This window comes from Lagenorhynchus albirostris, chromosome 10 (genome assembly GCF_949774975.1).
Source record: "Lagenorhynchus albirostris chromosome 10, mLagAlb1.1, whole genome shotgun sequence".
NCBI lineage: Eukaryota > Metazoa > Chordata > Mammalia > Artiodactyla > Delphinidae > Lagenorhynchus > Lagenorhynchus albirostris.
In genome coordinates, this window is record NC_083104.1 from 71648956 (window position 1) to 71663052 (window position 14097).

At 46.0% G+C, this 14097-nt stretch overlaps 2 protein-coding genes across 3 annotated transcripts in view; one reads left to right on the forward strand and one right to left on the reverse strand.

The window, feature by feature from the left end:
• TRERF1 (transcriptional regulating factor 1) overlaps nt 1–14097 on the reverse strand; it is a 572147-nt gene that overhangs the window by 460019 nt on the left and 98031 nt on the right. The gene's annotated exons all lie outside the window — the stretch shown is intronic.
• Nucleotides 11894–14097, forward strand: part of BICRAL (BICRA like chromatin remodeling complex associated protein) — an 82473-nt gene continuing 80269 nt past the window's right edge. Inside the window, exon 1 of the mRNA XM_060162902.1 lies at nt 11894–11993. The gene's annotated coding sequence lies outside the window, so the exon portion shown is untranslated. The remainder of the gene's footprint in view (nt 11994–14097) is intronic.

Sequence of the window (14097 nt, forward strand, 5' to 3'; positions counted from 1 at the left end):
TTTTCTTTAGGATTCTGGGTTGTCTGTCTCATGTCTTCCCAGAGCTAGTCCTTCCCACAACTCTGGGAGGGAGAGGAAGAATTGGGGACAGGACAAGGATTATCAGTGGACAAATCAGGACCAGATTCTGCTTCTTCCTTCACATGTTGATGCTGACTCTTTTGAAAGAGGGGCAATGAAGTCACTTGTGGGTTGACTCACGTGCCCTTCTTCTAGAACATGTAAATTATATAACTGTGGAGGTCACCCCCATTCCCATTCTCCAGTAGTTGTTGACCTAAAGCTTCCATTCTGTAATGTGCCTGTGAGTCATAGTTGCAACTGTAGAAAGAGGGGGAAAGAGAAGAAAAGGGGAGCAGCATGTTAGTTTATCAGGATATGAGAAATAGCGCCTCGCTTTTTATTCAAAAAAAAAAAGTGAGGCTGAGATTCATTCATTCATTGCTGCACCGTGGGTGTCACGAGGAGTCTGACTCTGCTCTCTCACCTCTGCACATGCAGAGGCTAGGTGGGCACCTCACCTGAACATCATCAGACCCAGGGGAAACTTGTTCTTGCCACCTAACTGACTGTCATCGATTCAGTGGCCATTTGTTGAGTGCCTGCTACCTCCATCACCTGGATACAGAAAACACTCAATGAATGTTAAAGTGTTGATGGAAGATGCTTTATTTGGCCCTGGGATGAGAAAAAGATAAACATGAAAAAAGCTTAGTCCTCGTCTCCTTGAGGCTCACCATACAGGGATAGACAAGAAGACAACTAATTATAAGTCAGGTCGACTGCAGTGTGTGTTATAAAGGAGAGAGGAAATTCTGTGGAAGTACAAAGGGAAGAGGGAGGAGGGGCACAGAGAGGAGTGAGGGAAAGTGAGCAGGCAGGGGAGGTACCCAGAGGAAAGGGATGCTAGTGATGGGAAGAACAGGAGCAGAGCAGCGTGGGTACCAGTTGCATTTGAGGAACTTGGAATAATGCCACGTGGCAAGAAGGAGTCAGGAGGAGTGTCGAGGGGTGTGGTGGAAGATAGGGCTGTTGCCTGCAGTCATTCCCAAGGCACCGGGGACCATCAGAGGTTTTGAGCAGAGAGCAAGGCATTGGATTCTTTGTGTTTTAGGAAGAGAAGTTGAAGAGGATGGACTGGAGCAGGGCTAGTGCCATGGGAGGCTACTGTAGTGGGTCATTGGATAAATGACAGGGCTTGACCAAGGGCAGTGGAAATGAAATGGAGGTTACTCCAGAATGATTTGTACTTGAAAACCAATCTGTGAATTTATAATGGGCATGAACCTACCCAACCACTCGAATGATTAATTCAGCTGGCCAGAACACAGCTTTCTAAATTGAAGTACATTAATAATCACAGGATTATTTGGTGAAAATGGAGTTAAGGCAAAAGGAGTTGGATGGTCTGAAAGGACCTTTTACTCCATCTGTAGCCATTTTTGCATAGCGGTAATAACACAGCTTAGTCTCTGGCCAGCTGTTGCTCTTCTCTGGAGAGATCCTTGGCCTGCCGCAGCAGGAGGAGCCACTCCCCTTGCCAGCACTGGGGAGAAGCTGGCCCGAGGCATATTCGAGGATCTTTTGGTTTCAAGAAAGGGAACTCAGTCATCAATGAGCAAGTAAAATGGGAAATAATTATAAGGAAGGGGAATCTTCCAACCCTAATACCAGAAAGGCAGCCAGACCTCCTGGGACTTAGAATATCTCAGACAGTTTCCCCTCCCCACTTCCCTCTCTCCACGTCCACTGAGAATCTGCTTTCTTCTTCTTCCAGACACATTGGCCTTTCTGTTCCCATCTGTTTGCATGGGCCCCATTATAACTTCTCCAAAATGGTGGCCTTGACCCCTAGTCTTTCCAGACTTACAGTCTGCTTCTCACAGCTGACCCAGTTTCTGTGTCTCAAGTACTAATACTAGAAGAGAGGATCTCATTTGTCCAAGTTGGGTCAGAGGCCTTTTCCTAATCTAGTCAGGCTGAAAACGTGACATGATAGATTCTTAGAGGAAAAAAAAAAAAAGGTAGTCAACCCTGGATAAGTCTAGTATACTGGTATTATTGTTCAGCTTTTCTAGACTTCATGAATAATTCACTGTATTTGTTATCTTTTGCTGTATAGCAAAGTACTCCAAAACCTAGCAGCTTAAATAATAAGCATTTATTATGTTATATACACAGTTCTGTGAGTCCAGAACCCAGGAACCACTTAGCTGGGTGTTTCTGCCTCAGAGTCGCTCGTGAGGTTGTAGTCAAGCTGTCCCTTGGGACTGTAATCATTTGAAGGGTGGGCTGGGGGATGATTTGCTTCCATGACAGGGAGAAAGCCTCCTTTCCTCGTTGGCTCTTGGCTATTGGAGACCTCAGTTTCTCGCCATATGGGTGTCTCCATAGGCTGGGTATCCTTAGGACATGGCAGCTGGCTTTCCCCAGGGCGAGTGTTCCAGAAAGAGCACCTAAAATGGAAGTTGCAGCCTTTTATAACCTACCCTCAGAAGTGACAGTCACTTCTGCCCTATTCTGTTGGTCACACAGACCAACCCCGGTACGCTGTGGGAGGGGGATACACAAAGGTGGAGATGCCAGGAGATGAGGTTCTTTGGGAATCTTCTTGAACATTAGTTACCATACTCAATCAACATTTATTTAGTGCCTTCTTGTGTGCCAGGTGCTAAGAATTGAGAGCTATGTGACACAGAGTTTCTGTCCTTGAGGAGCTCACTGTCTGGTGGGGGATACCTTTTATTTATTTATTTATTTATTTATATATATTTTTGGCGGTACGCGGGCCTCTCACTGTTGTGGCCTCTCCCGTTGCAGAGCACAGGCTCTGGACGCGCAGGCTCAGCGGCCATGGTTCACGGGCCCAGCCGCTCCGCGGCATGTGGGATCTTCCTGGACTGGGGCACGAACCCGTGTCTCCTGCATTGGCAGGCGGACTCTCAACCACTGCACCACCAGGGAAGCCCGGGGGATACCTTTTAAAAACATCACCATGTGTCTCCTGAGCTATCACACTTATCCTCATGAAATTCACATCTGTTCATAGCAGTCTCTTATTTAATCATCCTCCAATGGATCCCTTTCTTGCCCAGATGTTTTGTTTTTTTAAGTTTAAATCACCACCACAGTAAGAAATAACATTTTATATCACAAACCAGTATATACATAGACACATTTATATTGGGAACAAATTTCACAGAAGAGTTTATACCCTCAGTGCCTGCAATATATTCAAATATTTTCTATTCTAGGCAATTTCATTTTTGTGAAAGCTGGTCACAATCTCATGGATTTCACAACCTATTGCATTGTGACCTGCAGAGTGGAAAGTGGCAGCCTAAAGGGTCATACAGACTCTCTGCCATGAGCAGCAAAGCCCCTCACCATCTACCTGTCTGCAGCTCCCCTCCTCATTCATATTTAATAATGACTCCCCCACATAAAGTTCCTCTACCTGGAGCTCTCTCCTCTCTTTCCGCACATGGTTTGGAGAACTCTTATTCATCCTTTAAAACCCAGCTTTAAAGTGACCCTTCTTCCCCTCTCTCCTTGGAAAGACTTGCCTGCCCCATCCTCTGGCCCCCAGAACATTTCACTGACACTTGGTCCCTCCTCCACTTCCAGCCTGTCCTAGGGCCAGCTCCTCCAAGCCCACAATATATTTTCACTGAATCTCAGTACGTTTAGGAGGACATTGAGCAAATTAGCATCACACAAATGACGATGCTGCAAATGAGCGGTGTGCAGAGTTGGGGGGTGTTGCAGGCAGGTTTCCTGTCGATGGAGCCACGTGCTGCAGAAAAAGAATCCCTCCCCCTGCGAGTCCGCTGTCTCCCCCGCGCATCCCTCACAGGTACAGTTCGCACCGGAACTTGCCGCTTAGGTTCATTGCTGTGGTTCATTTTAGCTGGTCTGGTTTCTTTTTGTTTTTTTGGGTTTTTTTCCCTACTTTTTGCATGTGCTTGGGTCGATGGGGACAGCCTAGTGAGACATGGAGCTTTAGGCAGCACAGGTAGAAAGGTCTCTATATCTGCACCCGCCCTGAGGGAGGGGGGTTTCCTTTCTGAAGTGGTACGGAAGGAGGGTTTTGAGGTTTTTGAATATTTGCTTCTAAGTGTCTTAAGTAAGAGATTTGTTTGCCCACATTTGTACTATCTTAGCAAGCTAGCAACCCGACAGAATATTTTCTGGTTGGTTTTGCCTATACGTGGTTTTTATTTTTGAGGGGAAGAAAAATTTACACCTTGGTTAAATTGTACTGAAGTACAAATGGCTGTTTTTTAAAAATTGCTGTTAACTTAAAGGGTTGAAGCTAATATGATTTCCAGGCTCATGGGAATCACTGATAGACTATGCTGTGAACCATAACCAGAAATGGAAAAAAAAAATTAGACATGAGCAAAAGCAATTAAATTATTCCTTCTTCAATATTCTCATTTCCGCATTTGTCAACGGCTGGGTAACTGCCCAAGGATATGCTGACTTCCTTGTGGTGCTTGCGTGATGGGGGGAGGGAAGTGGAGTGGGAGACAGACTGTAAACAGATCATTATTGTAGAGTGTGATAAACAGTATAATAGAGTACATATCACATGCATAGGGAAGGGGGTCATTTGTTCACTTTCAGCAGTATTTTTCAAATGAATGTTGCCTCCCTTAGTGGATCATGAAATCCATGATGTAGAAGGCGGCCAACAGCATTTTTTAAAATGGGATGATAGGATGAAATAGATCAAGTTACATCCTCCATAGTAAGTTTAGATATTGTTTTCTGAAACCTTCATTTCAGTTATATATCTATTGCATTGGAATGTGAAATCTATTTCTTGAAGTTGAATCTCAGACGATGTTTTGAAGCCACTGATGTAGGGGTGGAGGAAGTCTTCCCAGAGGAGGTAGCATTTGAACTGGACCTTGCAGAACGGTGGGCTTGCCCCAGAAGAAGAAGGATATTCCAGGCAGAGGGAAAAGGATATGCCCAAATAGAGAAAAGTTTGTTCTTGTTCAGGGATAGGTGTTCTCTGTGATTGGACTGCAGGGTACCAGGAGAGGAGCGGCTAGAGATGCTCCTGGGAAGACAGGTGGAGCTAATGAACCACTTGTAAGTACAAATATCAGGGCCTCAGCTCTCCCCAGAAACTCCATTTTTCTGGTGATGGGTTTGGCCTTGAGAATCTGTATTTCTAATAAGCTTCCCCAGGCAGTGAGGTGCTAATGGAGGTGTGACATGAACAGCTCTGGGGTTTCAAAAGGTGATTTGGGGTAGTAATTTAGATAGAAGATTAATTGGAGGAACGTAAAATCGGGAGGAAGCAAGAGGTAAAGGCTTGAATTTAGGTGAGGCAGTTAGTGGCGAAAAGGGGCTGGATTTGAGGGAGATTTTGGAGGTGGGTTGCATGGGTTAAGGTAGATGAGAGAATAAGAAGAAATCATACATGATCCTAAAATATGTTGAGAGTACATGTCCTTTGCTCTGATTGCCCATCTCTGAACAACCTCCTTGCTGTCTTAGACCTGACTCAAGTTAATCTAACTCACAAGGGACTGATCAGTATACCCAAACTGCTGGTTGATTAGTATGATTTACAGTGAGGGAGGTGTCTAAACCTTTTTGGGTACAAAAGTACTTGTACCTTTGTTCAGTATCAGAGTACCTGGAAAATGGCCCTAGTAATTAGAAGATTTAGGAAAGAGAGAATTGTATGGTCTGAGGGGTATTTCATGGGAGCTCTACAATTGCCTTATTAACTTTACTATGCTCACGTAATGTGATCGAAGTACTTGTGGAGGTGATACAGTGTCTCTACTCCACTGTTTTTCTTCAGCGTTGAGGATATATCTTGGTGCCTGCTTTGTACCTACTTATTTATTTGTATTCGACTTGTTTTTACAAGTCATCTTTTAGGGGTGGTTCTTTCTTCAGATGTCTTACCTCTTACTTTCATTTTCAGAAAGGACACTGACATTTATTTATTGAGCAAGCCCCTTTGCATGCGTATCCTATCTTGAAGGCTGACTTTCTCACCAAATTCTGAGCTTATGAGACCTCTCTTCCACTGCCTCTACAACCCGTCATCCTCCTGGGTGTGGTGGAGTGGAAGGGACGCTCTGTTGAGGAGATGTTGGGAGTTCTGGCATCACAGGGGCCTGGGAGCTGGTGAGAGGCACCTCCAAGGCATGTGTGTGGCATCCTCCTAACCTGATGACTATCCTCCCCCTCACATACTCTGTGGGGAAACAGGCTGGATGTGTAAGACAGCAAGGCCAGTGGGAGTGCCGATGCCTCTATTTTTTTAAACAGGTCTGCTATATTCCTTATCCTTGTACTAGAAGCTTGTAGGAGTTCAGATTTTTTTTTTTAAAGTCTGTCAAGGAAAATAACCAGCTTGAAATGTGTCAGGACTAGAATAGCCTTAGTCTCTACAAAGATGATTTAAAGTGTTTATACTCATGTATTGAATAAAATAATAATGTAGGCAAGTTATTGAAAACATTTGTAATTACTCCAGTAATTTGCTTGTTTACCATTGCTTTGAAAACAGTTCCACGTTACTTCTTTTATTTTTTTAATTTAATTTATTTTTGGCTGTGTTGGGTCTTCGTTGCTGTGCGTGGGCTTTCTCTGTTTGCGGCAAGTGGGGGCTACTCTTCGTTGCGGTGCATGGGCTTCTCATCGCGGTGGCTTCTCTTGTTGCAGAGCATGGGCTCTAGGCATGCGGGCTTCAGTAGTTGTGGCACACGGACTCAGTAGTTGTGGCTTGTGGGCTCTAGAGTGCAGGCTCAGTATGTGTGGCACACGGGCTTAGTTGCTCCACGGCATGTGGGATCTTCCCAGACCAGGGCTCGAACCTGTGTCCCCTGCACTGGCAGGCAGATTCTTAACCACTGAGCCACCAGGGAAGTCCCCACTTACTTCTAATAATACTATTAACAACCACAACAGTAATGGCAACTAATATTGAATGTTTAGTGTATACCAGGCACTAAAACAAGGGTTTTGCATCCTAATATCATTGAACTCTCCCTGCTACTGACCCGAGATATACATATTGTCACCTTCACTATACATATGAGTAAACTGAGGTGAGAGAAGTTAAAAAAAAAATAGGCCAAGTTTACATGGCTAAAAAGTGGCAATGATAAAGGTCTACTTGATGAGAGAGGAAGAGAGAGAGAGGGAGAGGAAAAACTTCTAAACCGTTAGGCAATACTGCCTGTGATCAACTGGGCAATGGTTTTATGTGGTTCAGGGAGACTTACTGTATTACCCTCTTAATATATAGGTATCTAGGTAGAAATACACTGATTTCTTGTATTCTTTTTTTTAAATAAATTTATTTATTTATTTTTTTGGCTGTGTTGGGTCCTCGTTGCTGCACAAAGGCTTTCTCTAGTTGCGGCGAGCAGGGGCTACTCTTTGTTGCGGTGCACAGTCTTCTCATTGCAGTGGCTTCTCTTGTTGTAGAGCACGGGCTCTAGGCACACGGACTTCAGTAGTTGTGGTATATGGGCTCAGTAGTTGTGGCTCGCAGGCTCTAGAGCGCAGGCTCAGTAGTTGTGGCACACGAGCTTAGTTGCTCTGCAGCATATGGGATCTTCCAGGACCAGGGCTTGAACCCGTGTCCCCTGCATTGGCAGGCAGATTTTTTTTTTAATAAATTTATTTATTTGTTTTATTTTTGGCTGTGTTGGGTCTTCGTTGCTGCGCGCGGACTTTCTCTAGTTGCAGCGAGTGGGGGCTGCTCTTCGTTGTGGTGCACGGGCTTCTCATTGTCGTGGCTTCTCTTGTTGCAGAGCACAGGCTCTAGGTGCACGGGCTTCAGTAGTTGTGGCATGTGGGCTCAGTAGTTGTGGCTTAGCTGCTCCGAGGCATGTGGGATCTTCCCGGGCCAGGGATCGAACCTGTGTCCCCTGAATTGGCAGGCGGATTCTTAACCACTGAGCCATCAGGGAAGTCCCTGATTTCTTATATTTTTATACATCTTGTGGATTGGGCCTGTTTTTCTTTTATCCCACAAGTACTGATTGAGAGCTAGCTGTATACAAAGTACTCTGCTAGGCCCTTAGAAAATAAAAAGCCTTTGCGGAGCTCCCTATCCTGGACAGAACATGAGAGAGATATATTAGGTGGAATCATGTGAGATTGCCATTGGAAATTTACATGGGAAGACTTCACATGGTTCAACTCGACACATAACTAAAATGAGGCGATAGAAGATTAGCTGAATATACTGACCTCTCGTTATGTTTCAGGCACCATGCTAAACATTTTATGTGCGCTAGTTCCCGAATCCTTAAAATAACTCTCAGATGTGAGTACTATAATTATCCCGGTTTTATAGATGAGGAAGTTGAAGCTCTGTGGGGTGAAGTGACTTGCCCAGAGCCACACACCTGGTGTGTGACAAAGGTGGAATTTGAACTGTAGTCAGTCTCAGTACACAGCCAGTGCCCTTAAGTCTCAGAATATAAGTACCTCAAGAGGTACAAATAAAAGTAACTACCTTATTTATGCATGTTGAGAACTTTTAATTTTTTATGTCACAAACACTGTATAGAGCACTTACTAACTTATCAGGTATATTTCAGATTTCTGTGATCTGGTCACATCTGGACACATCTGGTCATGCATATCACCACTTAATCTCCAGCATTTGCATTCTCCCCCTCTGAGAACAGCCAACCAACCAAGGGGAACATTTGGAGGAAGAACACAGAAAAAGAGGAACATTTCCACTTTTACTTGTTATGTGGACATTGGACCTTTTTATTTAGAGGCCCAAACACATGCTAGAATGTATCAATTATGATTACAACTTTTTTTTTTCTCCTGTGTCCAGTTGCCCTTCTTTCTAGGTCACATACACAGACGAGCATCATAGGAGTGAACATTTAATTGTACATAATTAAATTGTAGGCAATACAATTAAAGTCTTTTGCATATAGTCAAGCCATTTTAAGAACTTTCCTCTTTAGAAGTTTCCTAATCTTACATTCAGATACCAAAATCCTGTCTATATAAATCATAACTTAAAATTTTATGTACAAAGGGATATCCCGTTTTTAAAATGTTACATTTTTTTATTTGCAGGCAAAAAAATTTAAGAAGTTGTTTTTTATTATTAAATGATATCGATTTTCATGTTACCTGGTGAATCTGAGATTCTCCCCACTGCTGTCCCAATATTTTTTGACCCCCCCCCTGAAATATTTTAAATTACCTTTGACAACTGGCATTCTCAAAGTAGGTCTTCCCCAATTAGAGGGTGGTCCCCTCTGCCTATACCACACCACTGAACTTGGTTTATATTGAAACATCAAGGACTGCTTGTTCCTAGGATCCGTTTTGGGCCTTGAAGAGAGGGTGAGTTGAGGAATCAACCATGCCTGGGTTCCTCCAGCCCTTATTAGACTGATGACCTCAGGCAAATTACAGAAACCACTGGGAGACTCATCTGCAAAAATCTGGATAATTAAACATTATTCTATCAGTTTGTGTTAAGGTTCATGCAATAATGTATAAGATAAGAATAAAGTATGTAGAATAATGCCTGGCAGCAGTTAGTAGGCCCTCAATAAGTGTTAGTGCTCTTATATTTGGGCATTCATGAAAAAGCCTGCCATGCCCTATCCTCTTCCTGAATTCACCTCTTTGTTAGGTGATCTCTTAAAAGTCAGATTTGTGTTTCTTAGGGGTCTTGGCCTACTTGGGAGAACAGCTTTCTGAAATCCATTAATATTTCATTGGAGCTGTGGAGCAACAGCTGTAAAACTTGCTTGGTGGGCCCTAATTGCAATGAATAATCTATGGACTCTTTTGAAATGTAATTCTTCAAAATGTGTATTATAATTAAAATCCAGCCAATCCAAAGGCACTTTAAAACAGGTTTTAAAATTCCCCAAGCCAATTAGAAAACTGGTTGGTCCAACTGTCAAGTGTAGAGAAATATGCAAATTTATGCAAAGACTACTGTTCCAGGAAGACCTTGGCTGAATGTGAACACAACACACATCTAAGAAAACACCTCCATGATACTATGTGATACTAAATCACTGACTGTATTTATTGAGGTAGGTCTAAATACAAAGCACACATTGTGAGTGACAGAGTGGCAGTTACTAGAACAAGATATGTTTTGTTTTTTAAGAAGATCTTCTATCTTAAATATGACAACATTGTATGCCAACCTTGACATACTTACCTTGTGCAATAAAATAGCATAGTTACAGTATCCTTCTAAAAGCAAACAAGGTGTGCTACCATTATGTTTTTTAATGCTAAGGGGATATTATTATATTAGAAACTAACGAATTCTACTTAAGTAATTTAAATCTAGGGATAATTGTATTTAGAACTCAACAAATATCTGGGGGATATGGGTTTGAGATTTCCTGTTTATCAGCAGGACCCCATTGCTATATGCATTACAAACTAATTTAAAATAATTTTAGAGGGCTTCCCTGGTGGCGCAGTGGTTGAGGGTCCGCCTGCTCGATGCAGGGGACACGGGTTCGTGCCCCGGTCCGGGAAGATCCCACATGCCGCGGAGCGGCTGGGCCCGTGAGCCATGGCCGCTGAGCCTGCGTGTCCGGAGCCTATGCTCCGCAACGGGAGAGGCCACAACAGTGAGAGGCCCGTGTACCGCAAAATAAATAAATAAATAAATAAATAAAATAATTTTAGAGTTTTTCTGGGGCTTACGTATGTATTTTTTAAAATCTGAATCACATTTTTGTTCACTTTATCTTTTACCTTGATGTTTATTTAAAATAAAAGGCAACAAAACCCCCACTATATTTTTGTGGGCATTTACAGGAAAAGTAAATGTAATTAACCTAAACCACAAAGGCACCCACTCCCAATCCACAGTCATAATTAACATTTATTTAAATGCTCTGGATGCTGGATGGTTTATGGAAACGTCTCAGTTTGAGATTTGATATTAAAAATGGGTGGTAATTATACTTGGACTACAGAATGTTAAAAGGTTGGGTAGCTCTCTCTTTCTCTTTTTTAACCTATTCTATTTCACTGGATGTTTGGGAAGCTCTCTTTTTAAGACTGGGGATCACGTCATGAAAATTCTACAAATGTGGCCGTACAATTATCTGCAATAAAGAGAAAGCAGTGGGAACTGGATGTTTTGAGAGTGACTTACTTAGCTCCTCACCTTCATCTTGGCTGCTAAAGTTTTTTTGTTGTTGTTTTTGTTTTAATGTTAATATACAGGTTTACAGATAAGGTTTCACTGCATTTTGGAATGGAAAGAGGGTGTTGCAAAGGAAAGCTTAGACTTAAAAGTTGGAATGAATCAGTTATTTGCCAAATAACTAAGTTAAAAGTTGTTTTCGTTTTTGTGTGTTTTTTTTTTTAAAGCATATGCAGAAAGTATGTACTGGGACATGTTCCAGTTAGAGTTCTAAACAAATATTGTTTTTTGTTTTTAACCCCCCCCCATCGGCGTCCCCCCCCCCAGCTAAAACTGGTGTGTGTGTGTGTGTGTGTGTGCGCGCGTAGGGCGCCTCCGGAGAATAGCACGCATCTTGTAGATCTTCAAAAAAAAAAAAAAGCCAATAACCCTGTTTCTTGACTAAACCACGGCATTTCTTGAAGTTAAAAAGAATCCCAAAGGAAACAGGAATTATCAGCTTTGGAGCTTGATTTTTCTAAAAAAAAAAAAAAATTTAATTGAAAAAATCCTAATCTTCACATTTTTTGCTAGGCGAGAACCGAAGTTTGGAGGTAGACGAGCAGGCGAGCGGTTTGCCCGGGCGCAGAGCATGAAGGCCGGGCGGGCGCGGGGAGCGGGCGCCCGCCGCCCGGCGCGGGGGTGAGCAAGAGAGAGAGCGGAGCGCGTGTGGCCGGCGCCGCTCGGCCGGGAGCTCCCGCGCCCGCGCCCCGCGCCCCGCGCCCGCCGCCGCCGCCGCCGCCGCCGCCCCTGGTGCGATGGCGCAGAAACCCCGTTGACAAGGCACTGCTTTTTCATGACGGTGAGTTTCCCTTTGAGTGTATTATAATTTTGTGATAAAAATTTCAAGGAGAAAAAAAAAAAACACACACAACCTCCTTCCTCTGCCTCTTTCCTTCGGGGAGGGGAAAAACGAGGGGGGGAGCTGGAGATATATCTCCAGACAGAAAAGAAAGAGGAGCAAATTAAACACCGAGTTGCCAAAACCAGGATATTAGGTTTCAGCCCAGAGAGCTATTGGCTAAGGCTGTGTTTTTTTTGGGGGGGGGGTGGGTTTGTGGGTGGGTGATGGTGGTGGTGGGTGGATGTTTAATGGACACGGAGAAAAGGGGAATCGAGTGTTTATGCCTTTCCCAGCGATGCCCGGGCCCCGGGAAGACCAAGTTCAGTGTCTCGGGCGAGGGCGCGGGCGGGCAGGGGGCGGCGGGGCCGGGATGGGGGCGCCTAGGCGGGGTGGGGGCCCCGGCGCCTTTTTTTTTTTTTTTTCTTTTCCGCGGATGCAAATTTCTGGAGCGGGGAGAGGGAGAGCCTGGGAAGGGGGATGGCGTGGCTGTTGGTGGTGGGGAGGAGAGGGGAGGGAAGCCGTTTAATGACTCATTGATTGAGCCGGTTTAAAATTAGTTGTGTGTGCGAGTGTGTTTTCCGCCCCCCCCCCACCCCCCGGAGCCGCCGGGAGCCGGGAAGGAGGGAGCGGGGCTCGGCGAGGGGAGGACGGCGCGGCGGGGCCGTGAGCAGGGGCAGGGAGGGCCAGGAGTGACGGCGAGCGAGGAAGAAAAATAAGCTTTTCCAATCTCCTCCCCTCGGTTTTCCCCCCCTCGTTTCTTCTCTCTCTCGGAAGCTCTTGGGTGTGAATCGCATTTTCTTTCTTCTCGGCAAAATGGACCCCGCGTCTCGAGAGGGGGAGGGGAGCGGGTGGGAGGGAGGCGGCGGCTGCACGGGGTTTATTTTTCATCCTGGCTTCCTCCTTCCCGCTGCTTGTGCGGGCGGCCGCGGCTGGGAGAGCTCGGGGCCGGTCAGCCTCCCCGGCCCGGTCCGGCCCGGTTCTCGGAGCGCGCCTGCCGGCAGGACTGACCCTTCCCCGTCGCTTCGCTGCCTGGGTCCAAAGCACCGCAGACGACCCGCGGCCTGGCCCGGACGAGCCCTTGTGCCGCGCGGAGGACCCTCGGCCCAGCCAGGCGCCTCCTGCGGGGCCTGTGCGGCCGGTCCGAAGACACGAGAGGCTCGGTGGCACTCTTTTGGCCGAGAGTGCGCGGGCCCGACGCGGCTCGCGCCCCGGATCATCCCGGACGCAGGATCTTGCGGGGGTTTTGCGGGTCGGGGTGGGGGGGTGGTAGCTGGAAGGCGCTAAGATGGCGCTGGGCCTGGCCTGTCGCCAGGGCTGGTGGCGCAGTTGCTCCGCGGGCGCCATCTTACCTGGCGGCGCGGGCGGCGCCCTTCGGGGACGCTTTGCCGACCCCAGCGCTGCGCGGTCCGGGGCGTGGGGGCTACGCTCCGGGGGCCGAAATCTGTACTTGGGCCCGGGGCCGAGTAGCCTGGTCCTTCCCAGTGCCCCCAGACCCGAAAGGCGAGGCAGCCGGCTCGGAGCGGGAAGGGGCTGGGGCCGGCGGCATCTTGTTCCTTTTACCACTTGCGTTGAGGAAGGAAGTGGGCTGAGGGTCGGGCCTTGCAGCCGAGGGGTTCCCTCCCTGAACCCGCAGCCCCCTCCGCCCCCGCCCCAGTCAAAATTGGAGGTGAGGGCTTCCCGTCGTCTTCCTACGGCTTGAACCTGGACGGCTTTGCTTTCCCTGGCCCGGCTTCGGGCAGGGAGGGCATGGAGGCTTTTCGTTCATCCTCTTCCACTTCATTTTGAGAGTAAAGTCGAACCAGGTTACAAAATTGCAGGAAAAAGAGTCGAGGACAGTGTCTGCCTGCCTTCTAGTAGCGTGGTTCTGTATAGGTACCCTATGTTAGTTTTTTTAGTTGGTTGTCTTATCACAACCCTCGAGAGACTTTCCTCTAGTTGTCAAATTGTGGGAAGCTGATGGGTTCCAGTGACTTGAAACTTCTTTTTGGCTTTCATATCCCCTATTCCAAATGGTAGTAAACTACAATAGTTTCTTAGAACTCTGATCTGAAAAATTAAACTC